The 20399-nt window shown below is 48.5% G+C and overlaps 1 protein-coding gene across 5 annotated transcripts in view; it reads left to right on the top strand.

Annotated features, from left to right (window-relative positions):
• The first annotated feature begins 693 nt into the window (after nt 1-693).
• The window catches only part of LOC119978712 (equilibrative nucleoside transporter 4-like), a 230429-nt gene continuing 210723 nt past the window's right edge, over nt 694-20399 (top strand). For 4 of the 5 annotated variants that reach the window (XM_038820540.1, XM_038820541.1, XM_038820543.1 and 1 more), the window contains exon 1: nt 694-974. The gene's annotated coding sequence lies outside the window, so the exon portion shown is untranslated. The remainder of the gene's footprint in view (nt 975-20399) is intronic. The other variant, XM_038820542.1, reaches the window with a different exon arrangement.

Raw genomic sequence — 20399 nt, 5'->3', positions numbered from 1 at the left:
AAGTAAATATTGTCCTGAATATATTTCTAACCTCTGATGCTCCCTCTTTTTATGAACCTTGAATATTTATTTAAGCATCATTAACAGAACATCAAAGAGAAGGCGGGGGGGGGGGGGGGGGGGGGGGGGAGAAAAAAATAAGCTATTGGTCGCTCCCTTGTGAACAGTATTAACAGGTTTCTGGGTTATTACCATCGACAGGCGCCTAAAGATGTCACCATATAACATGCTGCAGCTAAAGGGTCAAGTACTTTGAAAAGTAGCTGAGCCCCATACAATCACAAACCACCCTTTTCTTGAACTTTAGCAGCAGTTAATAACAATCGATGTTGCTTGCCCCGAGAAATGGGGGTCTTTATTTTTGGAAAACATCCCTCCCTGTTAACATTCAGGGTTAACTCCACTCTGGATTTAAAAAATGCCTGAAGGTTTGAAGGGATTATCCCTCCCGCCCCAAAAACCACCAGCGCGGGTTTGTTACAATTAGATTTCTATATTTAATTGAAGGTAGAATATGTCAGGGGGTGGTGGGATGGTGGGGGGGGGGGGGGGGGGGGGTGAATTTAGCATATTTTCCCTTGCATGCAGGCGCCTGTTGGATCCCTGCTCTATTGGAAAGGAGGCGGGCAGTGGAGTGAGGGGGTGTTGGGAGGTGGGGAGGGGAGCCAGGGTCTCTTTCCAACCGAGTTCTGGAGGCTGACAGGGGAAAGCTGGAGGGCGGCGGGGCTGCCTGAGAATGAGGCGGGAATAAGCCTCATTGGGAAAGGGGGAGAGGGAGGGCAAAACAAACACAGAAAACAGCTGGGAGCGTCAGGAGGAAGCCCCCCTCCCCTCCTTGTTATGATATCTGTGCTGCAGAGTGAGGTGAACAACCTGTTGTTGTAGTGGATCGGCTGACTAGGTGAAACGATACAGAGATACATTCACACAGGACAGACAGGCGGAGAGGGCAGATGGATGAGCAGAGATAGAAGGTAAGGTTTTATTGTGGAGGGTGATTTTGGGGGGGGGGGGGGGGGGGGAGTTGCCCGGGCGGGAGACAGGCTATAAAGGGAGAGGGTACATACAAGGGAATAAAGCAACATCGTGAACGATACACCAAAACAAGAGTGGGGATGGGGAGAGGAGGCAGAGACACTGACATTTTGAGACGCTGACATTTTGTTTCCAGCTTTTCTGTGCTACATTTCGGTGGAAAACATTTAAAAAGCAAGCACTTTGCAAGTAGATGTATCAATCAATACATAACAATTTAATCAACTATTCCTATTCCTGTATCTGTTGCACTTTGCAGTCCCAAACCTGGCCATCTAATCTGCAATAAGTACCATTGCGGAAGAAGTATTTGGAAGGAAGAAAAGCTGGGCGTGAGGCATTTTAATAAGAATGTCCTTTGAGTTATGGGCAGGTTGGCGATGCATTAAAGGGAAATTCACTCTCCAGCAATTTGGAATGTGACATTGTTTTTGTCCCTCCCCTCCAAAAAAAACAAACATTTATTTTAAACAGGCCTCTGAATATAAAACCGAGATGGGTGCAGTTATTTATTTCTGCAAATATTAGACGTTAAATCTGTGTATTTGATTCATGTTCTGATGTGACCGTTCTCTTTGGGCATGTTGGTTGCACTGAAGGGGGCTGCCTGAAGTCCTTGTAACAGCGACACCTGCTGCCTGTCTCTGGGATCAGCCTCTGTGCCTTTTACCGACTCTTCCCTTGGCCAGCAAGGGGTTCAAAGCAGCAACTTTTCCATTCGCTCCCCCGACATCCCCCCCAACGCACAGTAAAACGATCAGTTACCCCCTTCAGAGTTGCACTGCCGAAGATAAAGTTAAATGCAATGCGAGAAGATTGAGAAAACATGTCTGTGTTCCACTCGTGGAATGAGCAGCAAAAGGTGCAATTTATTAACAGAAGGAATCGACCCTCATGTTAATGAGGATGGGATATTGCAATTAGTTTTTCTTCTGGGAATATGCGTTTTGTAGAAGAATGATAATGTGAGAAGTGGTCATATTCCTCTTCCCTCTCCCCTGGACCCAATCCCGTTCATGCCCATTTGATTCGCTGCAATTTCCCCCTGAACCGCTCATTGAGAATCTGCCCCCCCCCCCCCCCCCCCAGGAAGGAACATTAGCGATGAGAAGTATAGGAGGGGAGACTGGCTGGGAAATTTGACTAGTTGATGAACGTCGAGCTAAATCCTGGTTGAAATCGACCTGGCAGGAAGCAATAGCAAAGTGGTTAGTTTCAGTAACAACAAACAACAGGAGTAAAATATCTGTCAGTGATTTTTGACAGATTTTTGACCCTCCCACTCTCCGGTTGAAATAATTGCAGAGAGCTAGCGCAGTGGTTGTAAATATTGTAACCTTTAAAAAAAAATAGAGCCACAGTAAGTTGACAAAATATATAATGGCAAAGACGCCCTCGAGCCACATTGAATAACCATAGCAAGAAATGTTGAAGCCTTGCTATATTTTTCTTTTAAATTGCTACTCAAATATTCCATTAAGGGCGCGAGACGCAGGTTTTGCAAATGAAGCTTGACTTCGGGAGAGTGTGATATTGTTTACGGGAGAGGCTCCATGGATCACTTCCTTTGGGGCAGTTGGTGAAATCGAGGCCACTCAAAATTGTCCACATTACCAAGATAATTCAGCGTACAAAGTAAGGGCTTCCATTGATTTGGAAAGCCTTCTGTGTTTTTTCTTTGAAACGTTTTTAATCTCTATCTATGTGTGCATCTGCTGTGTAGCACTACTACACAAACATCAAAGGCACCTACTGATCCATCTCCCCCCTCCCACCCCCACTTCAGAAAATCGGACCAATTGACGGCGCTCCTACTCCCGGCATATAAGCAGAAATTTAAGCGGGAGAATCCGGTTAAGAAGGTTGTGCAATGCTGCTCCAAGGCATCAGAAGAGCTCCTAAGTGGCTGCCTGGAGTCAGTGGACTGGTCCATATTCAAGAACTCAGTGACCAACCTAAACGAGTAAGCCACCACCGTCACAGACTTCACCAGCAAGTGTGCAGAAGATTGTGTGCCAAAGAACGTAGTACGTACGTTCCCCAACAGGAAACCATGTTTTAAACGGGAGATTCACTCCCTACTGAAGTCCAGGTCTGAGGCGTTCAAGACAGGTGACCCTGACCTACACAATAACTTTAGGTACAATCTCCACAAAGCCATCAGTGCCGGCAAGAGGCAATACCAGACTAAGCTAGAGTCAGAGACTAATGACACAGACACTTTTCGGCAAGGCAAGGCTTAAACAACATTTTGAGCTACAAAGCAAAGCCGGATAGAATCTCTGGCAGCTGCGCACCCCTCCCCGATGACCTCAATACATTTCCTGCTCGTTTTGAGCAGGCAACAATCATACCGCTGTCGAGTGCCTCAGCAGCCTCGGACACACCCATACCCACCGTCACAGCCTCCAAGGTCAGATTGGACTTCTTGAAAGTGAACCCACGGTAAGCAACGGGTCCTGACAGAGTCCCTGGTTGTGCAGTCATATCCTGCGAAGACCAACTGGCAGAGGGGTTCGCGGACATCTTCAACCTCTCCCTACTCCGTTCCGAGCTTCCCACCTGCTTCAAGAAGATCACCATCATACCAGTGCCAAAGAAGAACTAGGCAATATGCCTCAATGACTACTATCCGGTGACCTCAACATCTATCATTCTGAAGTGCCTCGAGAAGTTGGTCATGAGACACATCAACTCCATACTCCCAGAAGGCCTTGATCCACTGCAATTTGCAAACTGCCACAACTGGTCCACAGCAGGTGACATCTCCCTGGCCCTACACTCATCCCTGGAGCATCTCAACAACAATTCATTGACTACAACTCCGCCTTCAACACCACAATCCCAGACACGCTCATATCAAAACTCCAAAACCTAGGACTTGGCTGCTCGCTCTGCAACTGGATCCCTGACTTACTGACCCATAGACCACAATCAGTCAGGATAAACAACAGCAGCTCCTCCACGATAATCCTCAATATCGGGGCCTGCAAGGGTGCGTAGCTAGCCCCCTACTATACTCCCTGTACGTCACACCTGGCTCCAACTCCATCTACATGTTTGCTGATGACACGGCTGTAGCAGGTCAGATCTCGAATAACAACGAGTCAGAGTACAAAAGGGAGATAGAGAATCTAGTGTAGTGGTGTAATGACAATAATCTTTCTCTCAATGTCAACAAAACTAAGGAGTTGGTTATTGACTTCAGGAAGCAAAGTATTGTACACACCCCTGAGGTGCATCAATGGTGCTGAGGTGGTTGACAGTTTCAAATTCCTAGGTGTGCACATCACCAAAAATCTGTCCTGGTCCACCCACGTTGATGTTCCAACCAAGAAAGTGCAACAGCACCTATATTTCCTCAGGAAACTAAGGAAATTTGGATTGTCCACATTTCTACAGATGCATCATAGAAAGCATCCTATTTGGCTGCATCATTGTCTGGTATGGCAACTGCTCAGCCCAATACCGTAAGAAACTATAGAGAGCCGTGAATACAGCCCGGTCCATCATGCAAAACTGCCTCCCATCCATTGACTCCCTTGAGAAAGCGGGCAGCATAATCAAAGACCCATGCCACCCGGGTTATTCTCTCTTCCAACCTCTTGCATCGGACAGGAAACACAAAAGTCTGAGAACATGCACTAACAGGTTCAAAACCAACTTCTTCCCCGCTGTTACCATACTCCTCAATGACCCTCTTATGGACTGAACTGATTTCTTCCCACATCTTCTCGACTGTGTTGTACTCCACTCCGTATGCTTCACTCAATGTCTGTGTCTGTGCATTTACATTTTGTGTCTATCGTATGTCCTATGTTTTTCATGTATGGAACGATCTGTCTGGACTGTATGCAGAACAATACTTTACATTGTTCCTTGGTACACGTGATAATAAATCAAATAAAATCTCCAGACCTGTTGAGTATGTTTGAATTATATCATAGAATCCCAACAGAGCAGAAGGAGGCAATTCAGCCCATCAAGTCTGCACTGACCCACTGAAAAGAGCACCCTAACCAGTCCCACATCCCGCGGCAATGCCTTCTCCCCCCCCCCCCCCCCCCCCCCCCAAACCCGGAAATATACATCACTGTATATCTGCCCTACTATTCTTCGCCAATACCTATCCCTCAACCAAAATAACTAAAACAGATTATCGGACCGTTATCGCTCCAATGTGTGTGAAAACTTGCTGGGTGCAAATTGGATGCTGTGTTTCCTACATTACAATGATCATGCTGCAAAATACCTTTTGACTTTCTGCAGTCACTTACTCACTGGCTTGCTAACTTACTGCAAAGTCCCTCAGCTGAGCAGTTTCTTCTGGTCCTGTGCAGAGCGTGCATAGGCCTCTGCTGAGTTTGCGGATTAGACATTCTTCTACGATGTGTTGCATTGTTTGCTCTCCCCCACAGGTACATGGAGGCTGGCACTAATGCCCCATCTGTGGAGGTTGGCCAAGCAGAAGCCGTGGCCAGTCCTGAACCTGTTGAACCACTCTTCCTTTAGAAGGTTGTGGGTAAAATGTTGGAAAAGGTTATAAGAGATAGGGTTTATAATCATCTTGAAAAGAACAAGTTGATTAGCGATAGTCAACATGGTTTTGTGAAGGGTAGGTCATGCCTCACAAACCTTATTGAGTTTTTTGAGAAGGTGACCAAACAGGTGGATCAGGGTAAAGCTGTTGATGTGGTGTATATGGATTTCAGTAAGGCGTTTGATCAGGTTCCCCACAGTAGGCTATTGCAGAAAATAAGGAAGAATGGAATTGAAGGTGATTTAGCGGTTTGGATCAGTAATTGGCTAGCTGAAAGAAGACAGAGGGTGGTGGTTGATGGAAAATGTTCATCCTGGAGTTTAGTTACTAGTGGTGTACCGCAAGGATCTGTTTTGGGGGCACTGCTGTTTGTCATTTTTATAAATGACCTGGAAGAGGGTGTAGAAGGATGTAAATTTGCAGATGACACGAAGGTCGGTGGAGTTGTGGATAGTGCTGAAGGATGTTATAGGATACAGAGGGACATAGATAAGCTGCAGAGGTGGGCTGAGAGGTGGCAGATGGAGTTTAATGCGGAAAAGTGTGAGGTGGTTCACTTTGGAAGGAGTAACAGGAATACAGAATACTGGGCTAATGGCAAGATTCTTGGTAGTGTAGATGAACAGAGAGATCTCGGCATCCAGGTACATAAATCCCTGAAAGTTGCCACCCAGGTTAATAGGGCTGTTAAGAAGGCATATGGTGTGCTAGCCTTTATAAGCAGGGGGATTGAGTTTCGGAACCACAAGGTCATGCTGCAGCTGTACATAACACTGGTGCGGCCGCACCTGGAGTACTGCGTGCAGTTCTGGTCACCACATTATAGGAAGGATGTGGAAGCTTTGGAAAGGGTTCAGAGGAGATTTACTAGGATGTTGCCTGGTATGGAGGGAAGGTCTTACGAGGAAAGGCTCAGGGAATTGAGGTTGTTTTCGTTAGAGAGGAGAAGGCTGAGAGGTGACTTAATAGAGACATATAAGATAGTCAGAGGGTTAGATAGGGTGGACAGTGAGAGTCTTTTTCATTGGATGGCGATGACCAACACGAGGGGACATAGCTTTAAATTGAGGGGTGATAGATATAGGACAGATGTCAGAGGCAGTTTCTTTACTCAGAGAGTAGTAGGGGTGTGGAACGCCCTGCCTGCAACAGTAGTAGACTCGCCAACTTTAAGGGCATTTAAGTGGTCACTGGATAGACATATGGATGAAAATGGAATAGTGTAGGTCAGATAGGCTTCAGATGGTTTCACAGGTCGGCGCAACATCGAGGGCCGAAGGGCCCGTACTGCGCTGTAATGTTCTATGTTCTAAGGTTTGAAACCAGGCAGATTTCGGGTTGGATTTGGGTCCAGGTACTTGTTTGCCATGTCCAATGGTTCCTGTTCATTTGTCCAGGTGGAATTCACGTTGAAGTCCTGTGAGGGAAGGTTTTGATGACTGCACGTTTCTTTCTTCAGTGATTATGCTGCTTAGGAGGGAGCTGAGATGGGATCTTTGGGATAAAGTTAGTTCCAAGGTGACAGGGCTGCTAATGGGAGATTGGAACTTGTCAGTCCCTCAGTGGCAGCGTCAATAATTTGAACCCTGAGCTACCCAGGTCCAAGCTATCCCCAGGTCATCTTCATGATTGACTTAACTACAGAAAATGCTTGAAAAACAATAGGTCTGGCGGCATCTGTGAAGGGAGAAACCAAGTTAACATTTTGAGTCCAAACATGAACTCATTCCTAGTTCTGAAAAAGTCATATTGGACTCCAAACATTAACTTTGTTTTTATTTCAGATTTCCATCATTCACAGCATTTTGCTTTTATCCATGACTGACTTACCAGCTTAACTCATTAACAAGGATCTCAGGCCTCAGGCCTGATCAGTAAGCTCCAGGTAACCCCAACCGTTTAAGCTGGGCAACAAGTGCCTTTGTGTTGGCGCACGGCGTGATATTTGTCTGGTGTTGCTCCAGTCGTTAGCCTCCCCACCCTCATCCAGTGCACCCCATGCACTTGAGATGGGTCCCTGAGCCTCAGTTCTTGCCAACCCGATCCTCTGTTGTGTCATTTCGGTAAGTGGAGTACATCTACGCAGCAGTGATTTTCAAACCTTTTCTTATGACTCGGATCGACATTTCCAGGGACCACTTTCCGAACTTCAGAGAGTTAAGTGTGAGGTCCTGTTAGGAAGTTGGAATGAAATGAAAAGTAAATAATTGGATACAAAAAAACTGATCGGGATTTAGTTGAACTGAGGACTTGAGAGATGTAGATTAGCCCCATTGTGGGCAGCATGGTAGCACAGTGGTTAGCACTGTTGCTTCGCAGTGCCAGAGTCCCAGGTTCGATTCCCGGCTTGGGTTACTGTCTGTGCAGAGTTTGCAAGTTCTCCGTGTCTGCGTGGGTTTCCTCCGGGTGCTCCAGTTTTCTCCCACAAGTCGCGAAAATCGTGCTTGTTAGGTGATTTGGACATTCTGAATTCTCTCTCCGTGTACGCGAAAAGGTGCCGGAATGTGGCAACTGGCGGCTTTTCACAGTAACTCCATTACAGTGTTAATGTAAGCCTGCTTGTGACAATAAAGATTATTATTAGCAGGGTGAAATAGGTACTTTGTTAAGCAAAGTGGAGACTGGCAGTCCAGAGATGTAGATTATTGTCACACTCAGTTGCAGAGCAGGATTCCCGTAGCCAATCAAGCTGTTCTGTAAAAATAAACCCAACAGAGGTCTGTCTCTATCAGACCCCATAATTCCTACCTTAAACTGAGAAGCAAAATTCTCAAAAGAAAGCATAAGGTAATTGTGGTAATAATTTGCTGGATTTGGCATATAGTGTTAAAACCTATGGAATGTTGTTTTGGGGAATGTGTATGCTTGGAGTTTGGGAAAGTAGATAGATTTGGATTGGGGGGTAATTTCAGTATACTGACTGGCTAACCATTATTGTAGTTAGTTGTAAAAGTTGTTCTTTACTGTTCCCTTTCTTGTTCCATGTTTTAAAGTTTAATTAGTGTTTTGCCATTTGAATACTTACAGTAAGATTGACCTCTTTCCTCACCGGGTTTCATCCCTTTTCTCACATTTTGTTCCCAAATCCCCAAAATAAATAGTTAAGAACCGGCGTTCCAAGATTCCCTTCTGGGATTTGGGATGCCTTCGCATTGAACATCAGCGGGATTCATAACAGGTACCCAGTGAAAAATGTTGCTGCTATTGCATTAAATATTTTTAAAATTAGCTTCCAGCAACAGAGAGAAACTGCTGATAGTTTAGGGACAGCACGGTAGCATGGTGGATAGCACAATCGCTTCACAGCTCCAGGGTCCCAGGTTCGATTCCAGCTTGGGTCACTGTCTGTGTGGAGTCTGCACATCCTCCCCGTGTGTGCGTGGGTTTCCTCCGGGTGCTCCGGTTTCCTCCCACAGTCCAAAGATGTGCAGGTTAGGTGGATTGGCCGTGATAAACTGCCCTTAGTGTCCAAAATTGCCCTTAGTGTTGGGTGGGGTTGCAGGGTTATGGGGTAGGGTGGAAGTGTTAACCTTGGGTAGGGTGCTCTTTCCGGGAGCCGGTGCAGACTCGATGGGCCGAATGGCCTCCTTCTGCACTGTAAATTCTATGTAAATCTATCTATGTAAAACATACAGAGAGAAATAAAGAAATGTGATAAGGGCGATGAACATTACTGCCCTGGAATCCAGTTTGAAAACAAGGAGCCCGACAGTGGGTAAATGGAGATTCATATTTGGGATCAGATTGATTTGGGCATAAAGATGCTGAGGCGGTTCACTGGGTATGTAAGACGCATGTAAGGAGCAAAAAAAATCTGTTATGCTTTATATTCTTCTGGAACTATGGGGGGGACAGAAGATGACTCATGTGACAGTACTATTGTCCAATAAATGCAATTAATTCAGAGAAGCTCCAGGAAGAGGAAATTAAACAAGTTATTTGTACAACAGCTCAGGAAATACGGGACGAAATTTAATTGTTCCAAATGGCAATAAAACCAGAGAATGCTGGAGACGCACAGCACACAGGGAAGGGTAAAGGCGCATTAATGTATTGGGTAGAGCCCCTTCATCAAAATGGGCAGATAGATGCTGCTGCTTTATACGGCTGGAGGGGAATGGTCAGAGGGAACAATCAATCAAAGACAGTGTTGATCCTGACACAAAGGAGGGGTTATTGGCTGACAAACAGGTCTTATAAAAAAGCCAGCAAGAGGCTTAAACAGCTGCTTGCCTCACAAAAGATCACTTTTGTGATGTTCTCAAATATTTTTGAAATAAATAAATTGAACAAAGCAAGGCAGAGAGACGTTATTGGATCTGCACCCCACAAGCAGCGTCCAGTATGGAGTGGGGTCTGTTGGGGGGGGGGGGGGGGGGGGGGGGGGGGTCGTTAGTATAAATTGACAGATAAACTAGAGCAAATACAAGGGTTGTTTACAAAAGCAGTTTGGATTTGAGCAGTTTTAGGGGCCTCTTTGCCAGGCTCCCACGTCATGTCCAACCCTCTGGTGATGTGACGGCCCACCCCCAATGACATCAACCTCCACCCCCAATGACGTCAAACCCCAATGACATCCAAGCCCCGCCAGATTTTGACTATAAGGCAGTGTCTTCCGGGTAGATTTCTTCCCTCACTTCAGCTGCAGAACAATGAGCTTGAGCAGTACCTTGTAGTTCCAGTCCCATTTCAGAGTCCACTTCTCCTTGTTCAAGTTTTTCAGATACAGTGTTGTCTCCTGAAATTGGTAGGTCGAAGTCATCAGACAAGTCACTAAAACCTTTGACGGATGTTGTTGTTGAGGATGAATGTGCAATTTGGGCACAGCTCAAACCTTTTAGAGGAAAATGCCAGACTGTCTTTTTGCCTAACTTCGTCCTGTTGCCTCACCTTCAACCTTCTGTGTTTCTGACTGCCAGCTTCATAGTGTCTCTTCATAATATCTCATCTGTCTTGATTTCAATGAATGTGGATTTTCAGAAGGAGCAGGCTTCTTTGTCCTCCTCAGCCGTGGGGGTCGGGTAGTCACTGCAGCTGCTCCCCTCGATGACCTAAGCTTGCAGGTGTGCTGGTGGCTGACCGGTTGTCTGGCCTGACCTTGCTCTCGCCCTCACTTGTCCGTTTGTTACTCAGCTCCCTCACTCTCAGCCCTGGCCTCTGGTTGAGTTTCCCTGCTGATCCCTGAAAACCACAACACCTCCACCTGCCTGGCACCTCCCAACTTCTCACACCTCTCACTCGGGTATCCAGTCCTTGAGCCTCAAATACCGCGTGCGATCCTGGCTGGCAGCCTGGCTGCTGCTGCTGACTATCTGCCAGTTAACTGTAGCGAAGAGCTCGATATGCATGTACACTGCTTCAACAATGGTAGAAATACGTGACTGTCCTTTAATTGTGTGTTGCTGTAAGGATGACTACATCCAAAACCTGTTTCATAAGATGAAACAGAAGTGAGCGAAATTGCAGCTTTTTTACTTCTAAAAGCCTCGTGGATGCAAATCATGAAAAATTTGCGCATGTGGTTGAGGAAATAATGGAAAGAAAATATTTTACACCAAGTCACATCTGTCATCCCCATAACCACCATTATACCTCTGCGATTCTGGTTTTGGCTGAATGAGCGTGACTGTGAACAGGCTCCCAGGCTCTCACAACTAAACCTGGCTCCCATATCCCAGTATCCAAATCAATCCACTTTTTCTTGATCCAGCTCCTGGAATAAAGGGGGCCGGACTTAGCAGTGGAAACTCAGGGACCCAACTCGAGGACATTGGTCACCTGTGACCTGACTTGGAGCAGCATCAGGAAAACCGTGGCTCACAAACGTAACCAAAGGGCAGAACCTGATGCTCCTACAAGCTACTGGAATGGTAACTAAGAGATTTTGACCTTCTGTACCATTTTTAACAATGATGGAGTGGCTCTCCACTCTTGTGAAAATCAAGGCAAGTGTTGTAAATCTGGGATGTTCAAGATGCCGGAATTAGATAACTGCAGATAACTTGGAAGTGTTGTGGGGTTAGAGGAGATTTCAGAGGCGGGGTGGCCCAAGGACCTGGGACATTTGAAAACAAAGATGAAGATTTTTTAAATTGAAGGTTTACCTCATTTTGTCTGGATTACAGCACGATCATTTCCATAGAGGGCAGAGATGAGGTTGGTTTGGGATTTGCATTTTGTGGAAATAGCTGTGCATATAGAATCACAGCTGCCTGCAGTCATGTCTGACTTACATTAGCCAGGAGTGGAATACACAGTGTGTGCAGACTAGACCTGAAAGGAGCAGGTCAAAACTTTGTAGAATCCTTTGGGAGAGATAAGGGCCGGGATTCTCCCCTACCCGGCGACACAGGGGTCCCGGCGGGATGGAGTGGCGTGAACCACTCCGGCGTTGGGCCGTCCCAGGGGCGGGATTCTCCGACCCCCGCCGGGTTGTAGAAGCGCCGGGGGCCGGCGTGAATCCCGCCCCCGCCGTCTCCGGCACCAGAGATTCGGCGGGGGCGGGATTGCGCCGCGCCTGTCGGCGGGCCCCCCTCGGCGATTCTCCGGCCCGCGATGCGCCGAAGTCCGGCTGAAGGGACTTCGGCGGCTGGCGGAAGTCCGCGCATGCGCCTGATCATCAGCAGCTGCTGACGTCATCCCCACGCATGCGCAGGGGAGGGGGTCACTTCCACGTCAGCCATCGTGGATGCTATGGCCAATGCGGAAGGAAAAGCGTGCCCCACGGCACAGGCCAGCCCGCCGATCGGTGGGGCCCGTTCGCTGGCCAGGCCACCGTGGGGGCACCCCCCGGGGCCAGATTGCCTCGCGCCCCCCCCCCCAGGCCCACGGAGCCCGCCTGCACCGCCAGTCCCGCCGGTAAGCTAGGTGGTTTGATTCCCGCCGGCGGGACCGGCATGACAGCAGCGGGACTCCGGCCCATTGCGGCCCGGAGAATTGCCGGGGGGGGGGGGGGGGGGGGACAGGCCCCCGGCGATTCCAAAGTCCAAAGATGTGCAGGTTAGGTGGATTGGCCATAATAAATTGCCCTTAGTGAACAAAATTTGCGTTAGTGTTGGGTGGGGTTACTGGGTTATGGGGATAGGGTGGAGGTGTTGACCTCGGGTAGGGTGCTCTTTCCAAGAGCCGGTGCAGACTCAATGGGCCGAATGGCCTCCTTCTGCACTGCAAATCCTTTGCTAATCTATGATTCTCCGACCCGGTGGGGGGGGCCGGGGGGGGGTCGGAGAATCCCGCCCATGGTGTCTTTTGGGTTTGTTAAAAGTGGACAGCCCCACTTCAAAGTGTGTAAAAAGTGGATAAATTCATTGGGACTGTCAGGAGGGATTGTCAAAAAGGTCAAGAGTAACTGTCAAAAGTCCCGTTGCTGTCATGCCGGTCCCGCCGGCGGGAATCAAACCAACTACCTTACCGGCGGGACCAGGCGGCGCTAGTGGGGTCCGGGGTCCTGGGGGGGCGCGGGGCAATCTCGCCCCGGGGGTGCCCCCACGGTGGCCTGGCCCGCGATTGGGGCCCACCAATCGGCAGGCGGGCCGGTGCCGTGGGGGCACTCTTTTCCTTCCGCGTTCACCCTAGCATTCACGATGGCGGACGCGGAAGTGACCCCCTCACCTGCGCATGCGCGGGGATGGCGTCAGCAATCCGCACCTTTGAGCTGGGATTCTCCCCTACCCGGCGGGGCGGGGGGTCACGGCGGGATGGAGTTGCGCCAACCACTCTGGTTTCGGGCCGTCCCAAAGGTGCGGATTTCTCTGCACCTTTAGGGGCCAAGCCCTAACCTTCAGGGGCTAGGCCCGCGCCGGAGTGGTTGGCGCTCCGCCGGCTGGCGGGAACGGCCTTTGGCGCCATGCCAGCCGGGGCCGAAGGGTCTTCGCCGGCCAGCGGAAGTCCGCGCATGCGCCGGAGCGTCAGCGGCTGCTGACGTCATCCCTGCGTATGTGCAGGGGAGGGGGTCACTTTCGCATCCGCCATCGTGAAGGCTGATGCCTGACGCGGATAGAAAAGTGTGTCCCCACGGCACAGGCCCGCCTGCCGATTGGTGGGCCCCGACCGCGGGCCAGGTCACCGTGGGGGCATCGCCCCGCGTGCCCGTCAGGACCCCGGAGCCCTCTCGCGCCACCTGGTCCCGCCGGTAAGGTAGGTGGTTTGATTCCCGCCGGCGGGACCGGCATAACAGCAACGGGACTTCGGCCCATCGCGGGTCGGAGAATCGCCGGGGGGCGTCCCACCGCCAGGTGCGGCGCGATTCCCACCCCCGCCGAACCTCTGGTGCCGGAGACTTCGGGAGACAGCAGGGGCGGGATTCACGCCGCCCCCCGGCGATTCTCCGACCCACAATGGGCCGATGCGAATTACTGTCTCAGATGGTGTGCTCAGGAACCAGGGTAATGGTGTGGTAAGAAGTGAACAAACATCGGTTACATGGAAAGGTGCAGGAGAGAAGGCAGCCAGACATCGGGTTGGCAGAAGACCGTCTCTGAAGTAGCTATCACTGGGGGAAGGCTGGCTATGGAATGTAGAGAGGGAAGGGACGAAAAATTGGGATTGGTGATTGGATTATATTATAGGTGGCAGAGATGATCTGACCAGTGAATAAGATGGAAGATGGGCAAGGAGTGGCAAGGGGAAGTTAGTAAACATCTGAGAACAAGGGTTTCCAGTTGGTATTAAGACTGGTATGTTTGATAAGCAATGTGAGGCCATTTTACCCTCTGCCAGTTAACTGTAGCAAAGAGCTCGATATGCATGTACACTGCTTCAACAATGGTAGAAATACGTGACTGTCCTTTAATTGTGTGTTGCTGTTAGGATGACTACATCCAAAACCTGTTTCATAAGATGAAAGAGAAGTGAGCGAAATTGCAGCTTTTTTACTTCTAAAAGCCTCGTGGTGCAAATCATGAAAAATGTGCCCATGCGGTTGAGGAAATAATGGAAAGAAAATATTTTACACCAAGTCACATCTGTCATCCCCATAACCACCATTATACCTCTGCGATTCTGGTTTTGGCTGAATGAGCGTGACTGTGAACAGGCTCCCAGGCTCTCACAACTAAACCTGGCTCCCATATCCCAGTATCCAAATCAATCCACTTTTTCTTGATTCAGCTCCTGGAATTGTTGCACGTTTTGCTATGGGTGTAAAACGCGTTTATTGGAGTGTATTAACACGCCTCCGTTTAAAGGCCGTGTGCTTAACACTACTAGGCTCTATGTATGTATTTTCAGCTCAGGAGTCGCCAGATGCCGTATAGACACCTCACAAATATTCCAAGGTCAGGTTCAAAGTAATAAAACGATACACCGATTAGTAAGTTCCAAACGATCAATATTTATTATACAATTATAATAAATACGCATGCACACGCTAAGGGACTAAGCTATGACTAAACTAAGCAATCAGAATACTTAACTAAACAGGAACAGGCAAGGTCAGGGAGCGAGGCCTTCGTTCCGATCTTGGTCTGCAACCTTCAGAGAGCGTGCTGGTCACTGGGGGTCTAGAGGGCCTGGTTCGCGTAGCGAGCGTCGTATTGGCACTTACGGTTCGGCGGCTGGTGCTCAACGGCTGGAGTCAGGATACAGGTTGGAGTTCTTGGTCAAAGCCGGAGCACGAAACAACAGACAGGACCATGGGTGGGGGTCTATCTTTTATAGGGGTCCCCAATGTCCTTGCCTTTTCTGGGCGGGCTTTACCTTCAGGTATCGATTGGATCACTCCCAATCGATATCTTTTGAATTCCTCCAATGTGAGGGTCTTTCTTGATGGCGGGGGCGGTTTCTATAGTGGATACTTCTGGTGCCGCTCTGTCTGGACATCCACTTAAAGTATCTTATTCAAACCCAAATGTTGCCATTGTGTGTGCCTAGATCGGGACTGCCTCATTAGTATGTAAAGCGTTTTGCTATTATCACCTTTGGTTTGAGATCTTCCACCTGGCCAGAAACTAGTTTTGCTGCTTGCAAAATGCTAATGAGTCTTTGCAGACTGCTGCCTTGGCTAAACTGCTTTTCCCTGCAGTCTTAGCGATTCTCCATTTTGTTTAGTTCAGTGTCCATTTTAGGTAGCTACAGTGGCTACAGAATAAAGGGGGCCGGATTTAGCAGTGGAAACTCAGGGACCCAACTCGAGGACATTGGTCACCTGTGACCTGACTTGGAGCAGCATCAGGAAAACCGTGGACATTTGAAAACAAAGATGAAGATTTTTTAAATTGAAGGGTTACCTCATTATGTTTGGATTACAGCATCGATCATTTCCATAGAGGGCGGAGATGAGGTTGGTTTGGGATTTGCATTTTGTGGAAATAGCTGTGCATATAGAACCACAGCTGCCTGCAGTCATGTCTGACTTACATTAGCCAGGAGTGGAATACACAGTGTGTGCAGACTAGACCTGAAAGGAGCAGCTCAAAACTTTGTAGAATCCTTTGGGAGAGATAAGAGCCGGGATTCTCCCCTACCCGGCGACACAGGGGTCCCGGCGGGATGGAGTGGCGTGAATCACTCCGGCGTCGGGCCGCAACATAGGTGCGGAAATCCGCACCTTTAGGGGCCAAGCCCTAACCTTGAGGGGCTAGGCCCGCGTCGGAGTGGTTGGCACCCCGCCAGCCGGCGGGAAAGGCCTTTGGCGCCACGCCAGCCGGGGCTGAAGGGACTTCGGCGGCTGGCGGAAGTCCGCGCATGCGCCTGATCGTCAGCAGCTGCTGACGTCATCCCCACGCATGCGCAGGGGAGGGGGTCACTTCCACGTCGGCCATCGTGGATGCTATGGCCAATGCGGAAGGAAAAGCGTGCCCCCACGGCACAGGCCAGCCCGCCGATCGGTGGGCCCCGTTCGCTGGCCAGGCCACCGTGGGGGCACCCCCCGGGGCCAGATTGCCTCACGCCCCCCCCCCCCCCAGGCCCACGGAGCCCGCCTGCACCGCCAGTCCCGCCGGTAAGCTAGGTGGTTTGATTCCCGCCGGGGGGACCGGCATGACAGCAGCGGGACTCCGGCCCATTGCGGCCCGGTGAATTTCCGGGGGGGGGGGGGGGGGACAGGCCCCCGGCGATTCCAAAGTCCAAAGATGTGCAGGTTAGGTGGATTGGCCATAATAAATTGCCCTTAGTGAACAAAATTTGCGTTAGTGTTGGGTGGGGTTACTGGGTTATGGGGATAGGGTGGAGGTGTTGACCTCGGGTAGGGTGCTCTTTCCAAGAGCCGGTGCAGACTCAATGGGCCGAATGGCCTCCTTCTGCACTGTAAATTCTATGCTAATCTATGATTCTCCGACCCGGCCGGGGGGGGGGGTCGGAGAATCCCGCCCATGGTGTCTTTTGGGTTTGTTAAAAGTGGACAGCCCCACTTCAAAGTGTGTAAAAAGTGGATAAATTCATTGGGACTGTCAGGAGGAATTGTCAAAAAGGTCAAGAGTAACTGTCAAAAGTGTTAAAAGCAAAGGCAGGACAGTGATGCAGTGGTTAGCACTGCTGTCTCATGGCACTGAGGACCTAGGTTCGATCCTGGCTCTAGGTCACTGTCTGTGTGGAGTTTGCACAGTCTCACCCCCACAACCCAAAGATGTACAGGGGTGGATTTGCCATGCTAAATTGCCCCTTGATTGGGAAAAAAAAGAATTGGGTATTCAAAATGTATTTTTTTAAAAAAATGTTTTATATTAAAAAAGTGTTAACAGCAACTGCCAAGCTGTCAAGGCTTTAAAACACTATCATTTACATCTTTGGGGGAAAAAAACTGGAGTGTTTAAAAGAAGCATTGTTTGTTATTTCACTCTGTTGACATAAACCTGAGGGCACTCTGTTGACATAAACCTGAGGGCTACCATTACTGGATTTGTGCTGCATGACTGATTTTGCTACCTTCCACTATTAAAGTCGGGTAATTTTCATTTCACAGTTTGATTGACAGTTGCAAATGGTTATATAATCTTTGAAGTGGGGCTGTGAATTTTAGGGCTTGTTTTTATAAGGGTTTAAGTTCTTGAATTAAATGTTTCTTATATGGGATTATGTAGTTGAAGGAATGTAACCGTAGTGAATAAGTTTTTATGTATTGGAATGCATTTTAAAAATAAAGTCTGCAATATACACTTACAATTTATTTCATTTCATCTCATCATGGCTCCTGAGGTCTGCCCATAGTGGATATTAGGTGAGTTGGCATGGTAAGTGTAAGGGCAAAGTGTGGTGGGTGAGGGGTATGGGTTGGCACTAACTTGGCATAGGAGCCCCAGAAGGGTATGAGGGTGTAGGTGGAGGGTATAGGTTGGTTTGGAGGGCAGGAGGGGCCACGGTGAATGTAGAACGCATGAGCTGGCATGGGTTGACGTGGATGGGGCATGGGGAGTCAGGAGGAGATGAGGGGTGAATGCTTGAGGGCTGTTTTCTGTGCTTTGTTTTATTGCCTTTTCAAAAACCTTGGACACAGTGCTGGAGCACAGCCAGCCTCTGCCTCCGGCAGCCTCCGCACCTTTTGCGCGATTGCCTGATCTGAATCCCAGCCACCTTGGAACGAAAATCCCAAATTCCGGGCATTTCCTTCCGGGTTGGGTTTGCAGAGCCAGGAAAGGTTGCGACTCTCGTGTTCCCGACACAGGAGCAATAATTCAGGCCGTTGTTTACAACCTATCACTTTGATTAAGTGTTTGGCAATTTGACCCAATGGGCCAGGATTTTCTGACAAGTCCCTGTGCTGCTTTTCATGATATACACCAGTGTAAAATGGTGCAGACACGCGCTGATGGACGCACGCAGGGACCAATCAACATGCACAAACACCGCAGCCAATCACCAGTTAGAATGCACACACTATAAAGGCAGAGGGCACCACGGTTCCCGCTCATTCTGGGTGCTGCCTCTGAGTGTAACAGGAACTCATCCAGCCCAGCACAGACTCACAACTCGTGCTGAGAGAATCAACTGGTTCGGACAAGGCTTAGGTCTCTAGTTTAAGTTAGCATCATTTAGACCCACAGTCATCGTGTGTTAGTTAGTTAGAAGTAGTTAATAAAATTGAGTTGAACCTTCATCAGTGTTGGAAGTGTCTGTTCATCTCTCAAGTCTACACTAGCCAACACTTCACTGCTCCTCAGCATTTTACCAGCCATCAGGCCTCTTAGCCTGCCACCAGGCTGTCAGTGAGGTCTAATACAATATTTCCTTGCGTACCCTGTTTAGAATGTGCCTGTGAAGCAATGTAGGACTTTTTATAAGGGAGGCACAGTGGTTAGCACAGCTGCCTCACAGAGCCTGAGACCCCAGTTCAATTCTGGCCTTGTGTGACTGGGAGATTACACATTCTCCCTGTGTCTGCATGGTTTTCTCCGGGTGCTCCGGTTTCTTCCCACAATCCAAAGATGTGCAGGTTAGGTGCATTGGCATTGCTAAATTGCCCCTTCTTGTCCAAGGAAGCACAGGTTAGGTTACGGGGATAGGGTGGTGGAGTCGGCCTGGGTAGGGTGCTCTTTCATTGGGTCGGTGTGGACCTGATGGGCCGAATGACCTTCTTTTGCACCGTAGGAATTCTATCATTACGTTAAAGGTGCTGTATAAATGTAATTTGTTGTTTTGAAGTCATTCCACCATTGGCACTCAGCTGCCTAGGGCCTCGGCTGTGGAATGCCCTACCGAAACCTCTCTGCCTCTACCATGCACTCTTCCTTTAAGACAATCTTTAACTAAGTTTCACTAAGTTTCTGATCACCTGTCTACATGGCTCAATGTCATATTTCATTTGATAAGGTGCCTTGGGACATTTTACGACACATAAAGGTGCTATGGAAATCCATGTGGTTACTGTTGTTGCTGTCAAAGGAGACAGATGAAGTTTAGTCATCATTAGCCCTCAGTTTATTATTCCTCTATACCCATCTTGTGGCTCCGTGTGTTTTTTGAAAAAGAATAACGACCTTTCGGAAAAAACCCTGAAACCTGTGGAATAAAAAAAATGCACGATTTTGGTTAAAAAAAAATCCCTCTGATATTAAAGCTAAAATACAACAAAGAAATATTAGTGGACAGCTATCAATAAATGTTTTTAAAAGGCTATAACTTAAAGTAAGACTTTAATTTAGAGCTTAAGATAAAGACAATTTTTAAGATTGAACAGCTCTGCTCCAATGGATGGTCATATCCTTTGAGTGAGCCAGTTTAACTGGTGAAAGATCCCACTTATTTCATCTCATGTCTCTTTTTTTTATTCTAATCGTGTGTGTACAGTGATATCGCTACCCTGAAATTGCTTTGCCGTTTCTGTTGCACAAAGATCATCAATCGAGTTCACCATTGAAGTCTTTACCACAGAGCATCCATATTTATCATCTGCATTCTATGCAGGCAATCCGCATTTTTCTATCGCATTCATCAATGTAGAAGATAAATGAGTGACCCTGGAAATGCAGTGTGGGTGGGAGAGGGGAGTGGGAGAAAAGTGGATTTGTTTGTGTAGTATGCCGGTACGAAATGGGGCGCAGATAGTTTTCTTATTCATTCATGGTTTGCGGGCATCGCTGCTTAGGTTGACCAGCCTTAATTTCCCTCGAGAAGGTGGTGGTGAGCCGCCTTCTTGAACCACTGCAGTCCATGTGGTGTAGGTACAACCACAGCGCTATTAGGAAGGGAGTTCCACAATTTTGGTCTAGCGACAGTGAAGGAAAGGTGGTACATTTCCAAGTCAGAATGGTGAGTGTCTTGGAGGGGAACTTGCAGGTGATGGTGTTCCCACGTATCTCTTTCCTCTGTCCTTCGCGGTGAAAGTGGTTGTGGGTTTGGAAGGTGCTGTCAAAGGAGGTATTGAAAGTTGCTGCAGGGCAACTTATAGATT

Source organism: Scyliorhinus canicula, chromosome 15 (genome assembly GCF_902713615.1).
Source record: "Scyliorhinus canicula chromosome 15, sScyCan1.1, whole genome shotgun sequence".
Taxonomy (NCBI): Eukaryota; Metazoa; Chordata; class Chondrichthyes; order Carcharhiniformes; family Scyliorhinidae; genus Scyliorhinus; species Scyliorhinus canicula.
This window is presented reverse-complemented; position numbering and strand designations above follow the sequence as displayed.